Here is a 6313-nt window from a genome sequence, read left to right as displayed (position 1 = left end):
AGATTAATCCCATAAGATTTCTAGATCTACTTCTTCACATGCATATATATATTGAATCAAGGACATGAACAGAAAAATTACCTCAGGTCCTTCCTTGCTGCTATATTTTCGTATGGCTAAATTCCTTGAGATCTCACACCAAGATCTTCCAAAATGTTCTCAGGCACACAAAGAACGAGTGTGGGCTCGCTATACAAATAATAGGCAATAACTATTTATCAGATGTTCTCAACACATGAGATCTGATAAAGTTTGGACCTAGGTTTTGTGAAGAACAATGACTTTAGTTTTTGTCACTGTTCTCTTTCTCTGAGAGAGATTCCTAGATATTTTTCTATCCCTGAAAAGTTACGTTCTGTGAAAAACTGATATCCAATATTTAATAATATCCAATATATTAAAATATTTGTTATTTTAAACAAATTCAAAATAACTGATCAGTTATCAGATTTTTGTTTAAATAATAATATTTTAATCATATTAAAATATCTCATTATTTATTTAATATTTAAATAACTAAAATTGTGGAATCAAGAGACTGAGTAAACTCTCTTATGCGTGTAGCACAGTAAACTCTCTTATGCGTGTAGCACAGTGCCTGTGCACTGTGTCACACGTGTACCACATGCCTGTGATGGCATGTGATTTTTCCCAATTTTTATTATTATTTAAATACCAAAAATCCCAAAAATAAATTAATTCAAAATTAATTATATTTTTGTTAAACCAAATAATTAATTAATTCTTAATTAATTAATTACACATAATTAGACAATAATTATGTTTGATACATAGAAAAATATTTTACTTATCACATAAGTCATTTTTGCCCATTTTTTGTATTTGCCTTTGACAGTGATTGTTTGAGTCATTTCGGGGACCATGGACCTATAACATTAAGCTCCAATAAATTGAAACTAAATAATTAAACTCTTTAATTATAATAGTTAATTTATTAATTATGATATTACTCCACTATAAATTTAGAATTGTACTCTTTATGTTATAGATATACTTTTACAGAAATCTTTTTCTTAAGTCGTCCATTGATATAACCATCTTACAATAGTTCAACCCTCTAATTAATTAGTTCATAAATTAGAATGGAAGAATTACCATTTAACCTTTCTAATTTACTTCTTATTCCTTAAGTACCATTAATTCACTAGTGAATAAATAATCTATAATCTAATTATAGATTTGAGCTCAAAATCATTCAGTTCCAGAATTAACCCTTAAGGGAACTAATATACGATCCGTTAGGAAAGATTAGATTCCGTATTGTTGATACATGTTCCCAGCCATCCATGATATTAAATCTCCAAAACAAAAGTCATTAGCCTCATTCTTTGAAGAGACCTTAATGAATGAATCAAAAGATTTAATAAACATGAACAGGAGTTCATGAACACTCAGGATTTAGGTTGATCTATAAATGATCATCAGTTATGATATGAATTACAAGTCTTTATTGTTAAATGGTTTTTGGATAAAGACTTTAATTCACATCGGTCCATGTCATATATAATCATATTATATAAAGCACCTTTACCGAGATGTCTTTCCACATCAATAATCTGAATCTAGATTATTTGTATCATTATGATACTCAGTAAACCGTACTTACAACTCCAATTAAAGAATTCCATAACTTTAATTTGTTGTTGTTGACTATTTTTATTCATTCATGTGATCTTAATTCTCTCGTACTAATACAAGATCACATCCTCAATAATGAATATGGAATTTTTATGATATTTTCAAAATTATTCAAACAATAATTTAACAATCTAAATATAACAATAATAATAAACTATTGTATTTATTTATTCATTGAAAAAACAAATGTCTTTACATGCTTTTAGGACACACTCCTAACAAGGACATGGTTGAAGAATTGGCTACAACCAATGTTCCATCGTCATCAACGCAAATTGATGATGAAATTCGCACTCTTCATGTCCAACCAACGCAAGTCGATTTAAATGAAGAAAGTACCACTGTTCCTGAGCAAACTGTCACGGAACCTCGTCGTAGTGGGAGGGTTTCTAGGAACCCAGTTCGCTATGGTTTGGATCATGAAACCAATATGGTTGTTGGTGACACTAGTGACGATGATCCGTTGTCTTTCAAACAGGAAATGGCTAACCCTGAAAAGGAACTATGGCTCGAAGCCATGAAATAGGAAATGGAGTCCATGTACTCAAATTCTGTTTAGGATCTTGTGGAAGCACCAAGTGACTTTCGGGCCATTGGGTGCAAGTGGATCTATAAGAAAAAATGAGGTGTTGATGGAAATATCGAAACTTATAAAGCTCGATTAGTGGCAAAGGGTTATACCCAAAGAGAAGACGTGGACTATGAGGAAACTTTTAGTCCAGTAGCCATGCTCAAGTCCATTCGCATCCTTATATCCATAGCAGCGCTCTCGACTATGTGATTTGGCAAATGGGCGTCAAGACATCTTTTCTTAATGGGAAGCTTGACGAAGTCATTTATATGGATTAGCCATAAGGATTTAAAGTAGCTGGACATGAAGGAGAAATTTGCAAGTTGAATACATCCATTTATGGACTTAAGCAAGCTTCTCATTCCTGGAATCTTAGGTTTGATGAAATAATCAAAATCTATGGCTTTGAACAAAATATTGATGAGCCTTGTGTTTACCAACTGAAGGAAAATCAAATAGTGGTATTCCTGGTTCTTTACGTAGATGATATCTTACTCATTGGAAACAAAGTTAAGAAATTGTTAGATGTGAAGAATTGGCTGAGCACTCAATTCCAGATGAAGGATTTGGGTGAAGCTAGTTATGTTCTAGGTATCCAGATCATTAGGGATAGAAAGAACAAACTCTTAGCTCTATCTTAAGCAGCTTACATAGATAAAGTGCTTGAACGTTTCTCAATGACAAATTCCAAGAAAGGACATCTACCGTCTCGCCATAGAATTCATCTTTCAAATAAGTAGTCTCCCTAGACTCCTGAAGAGGAAGATGTAATGAGAAAAGTTCCTTACGCATCTGTAGTTGGAAGTCTGATGTCTGATATTGTAACGACCCAAATTTACTAATAAGGCTTAAAGGCCTTGATTAGTGTGTCGGGAGGGCATAATTGGAATATATGTGATTTAATGATTAAAAGTATGCTATATGACTATTTGAATATCTGAGATGCATGACTATGTGTATTAGTATGCATGTGGGCCCTGATTAGGTTAGAAATTGCATAATTGTAATTTTGGCCCGTTGAGTGCATAACTGTATATATATGTGATAATTGTTGAGACCACAGTATTATGTGGATATATTTGTGATCTGTGATTCGAGACGATCCTAGTGAGTAGTTTAGCGAAAAAGTCACGGCGGGGATTTATACTCAGCTTGGGGCGAGCCAGGGGGTATAAATGGGAATTTAGAAAATATATATTGGGGTTAATTTTGATATCGAGGAATATAATTGGTGATTAATTAGGTATCGGGAAGTAAGCGGTAAATATTAGAGACACTCGAGGAATTAGCGGGAATAGGGTGAAATGACCAAAATGCCCTAGGTGGATTAAAAGACTTAGGATTTAAGGGAGGGTATTGTGGTCATTTGACTTATAAAGGATATGCATAACTGAGGCTTTATGCTTAGTGGAGTTTGTAGAATGAAATAGAAGTTTGAAGGAAAGAAAAGGAAAGAAAAGAAAGAGAAAGAAGGGAAAGAAAAACAAGGTCGGTTTAGACTCTTCTCCACCATTTCTTGGGGTCTTTTGGAGCAGAAACTCAGGGGAAGCCAGAGTAAAGCTTGAGGCTAGGGTCCTTGGTCTAGCTTGAAGAATCGACAAGGGTTTAGCAAGAACAAACCATTCAGTTGAGGTAAGACTTTGAAGTTTCTTCAGTTTCTGGTTTTGGTATTGAACTAAGGTGTCTAAGTTGAATTTGATGGGAATTCTAGGGAATTCAAGCCAAGGGTTTGAGGAGGAGTAAGCCAAGGAGGTGTAGAGGCTGACTCAAGGTCGAATCCCCATTGAAGGTATGAAATTCTAAGCTCTAAATTCTGAGGTTTTGATTGCTTTGCTGAAGTTTCTGAGTTTAAGGTTCAACCATGGTGAATTTTGAGATTGGGAGTGCATGTGTTAAAGTTTTATGTGGTTGGGATGCTTGGGATGAGTTATACATGTTAGTAAGCTTGATTCTAGGTTTGGTGGAAGTTTGGAGAAGTTTTGGTAAGATTTGGCTCGGGGAAAGTCGAAGGAGGGAAAAACAGCATAAGTTTTTCTATGACTAGCGCTATAGTGCTAGCCTTTGGGCGCTGTAGCGCTAGGCCAAGTGCCTTGGGACGTTTTTGGGCTTTGCTTGTAGCGCTGTAGCGCCCTCCTTAGAGCGCTGTAGCGCTACCCTGTTTCCAGAAAGGGGTTTTTGAGTTATTTTCAAGGGTTTTTGCCCGGGGGTTCGGGGTTCGATTCCACCACCCCGTTTGGTGGAATTAGAACTTCCCGAGGGCTCAGGATTGGTCCCGAGGTTAGGTTTTGGACTTGAGGTTTGGTGATGATTCTGACCTGTGGTTGTGACTAGGTGTGTGCTAGGGTTCAAGAGGGATCGTGCTCAAGGATCAAAGTGAACGAAGCTAGTAAATTTAAAGGTAAGAAAATCGCACCCGATTTTATGTTTGAGACTGGACTAAGTGCTCCCGATATCTGTATAATGTCAATGATGGTATTATTCCATGGGACATGTGATAAACAGCCTAAGGGTGCCGTATACAATATTTTCACACAGGGCGCGGCTTACCCACTGGTAGCTGAGGGCAGCTTAATATTCACTGAGCTCGGTTTAAGCGGATTGGAGTCAGTGGGATAAACAGAAGGTGTGGCCTAAGGGCGCTAAACCTAGTTATCATTTGTGAATTGGTTATTGATATGAGATGATATGTTTAGTATGCTGAATACTTGGTTATCATGAATGCTTAAACTGTTGAGAACATGTTTATGTGATGTGAGATATTGGATTGTCTGTTGATTGTTTATGCTTTGTTATTGTGTTTTCTTGCTGGGCCTTGGCTCACGGGTGCTACGTGGTGCATGTAAAGGCAAAGGCAGGTTGGACCAATCCTGAGATAGAGAGCTGCGGGGCTGAATGTACATAGTCAGCTGTTCGGCCGCCATGGCCGAGGAGTAGATCAGGACAAGGAATGCCTATCAGTCTGTTTTGCCTTAGAGTGGCTAATTACTGTATTTAAATCTTGGATCTTTGTAAATGACTTTAATCGTTATATTTTTGGGATCTCGTGTAAACAGAAAATATTTATTTATAAGAAATGCAGCTTTTGAGACCAAAATCTTTTAACCCTAGTTCCATTATAGTTTCAGTAACACGTTTTGTAACGCCCTGGATAGCCAAGACCGCTACACTGTGTGTTTATAAAGGTGTGAGACTTGCTAATCAAGTCGTTTAATCAAAACGTGTCATTAGTTAAAGTATTCTAGGGTTAAAAGACATTTTGGCCTCAAAAGACACATTTTATAGACTATAAACAACTTCACGGTAGGGATTCCCAAAAGTACAATGTTTAAAAGTTGGTTTACAAAATTCAACAGTTAAGAGTAAACATAAGCCACACTAAGGCAAAATACAAGGTTCTGGTCCTCTCGTCCCTGTAATCTCCTCAACTATGGTGATTGAGCGGCCTGGCATGTACATTCGCCTTGCAGAGCTCTCCAATCAAGGTTGATTGATCTTGCCCTTGCCTTTACCTGCACCACGCAGCGCCCGTGAGCCAAGGCCCAGCAAGAAAACAACATACACAACATATACAATATTATCAAACAAATGTTCTAATGGGCATGTTCAAGTACTCAATCCATAGCATATAAGCATACTTCAAGGTAAAAATAACCTCATCTATACTTAGAATATTTAACAATCTCACTAATCACAATCATAGCCATATATAACAATTAACCATCACAAGTACTAGGGCCGACACCTTAGGTTGTGCCCTCTGTTTAACCCACTGACTCCGGCCCGCTTAAACCAAGCTTAGTGCATAATAAGCTGTCCTTGGATACCAGTGTCCGAGCCGTGCCAATTGCACAAGTTAACCATGGCACACTTAGGCCGCTGGTTTACAATTTACATGGCATAATACCATTCTTTCAATCATATATATCAGGGAGCCGTTAGTCCCATTCAAATATTCAACCGGGTGTAGTTTTCTTACCTTTAGCTTCTAGATGAATTAGTTACGGGCGATACTCCTTGAGCGCGATCCGATCCCCGAGCCCTAGCTTAGCACCTAGTCACAACCATGATGAAGGATACCATTAA

The sequence above is a fragment of the Humulus lupulus genome, chromosome 5 (genome assembly GCF_963169125.1).
Source record: "Humulus lupulus chromosome 5, drHumLupu1.1, whole genome shotgun sequence".
Taxonomy (NCBI): domain Eukaryota; kingdom Viridiplantae; phylum Streptophyta; class Magnoliopsida; order Rosales; family Cannabaceae; genus Humulus; species Humulus lupulus.
Note: the sequence above shows the minus strand (reverse complement) of the source record.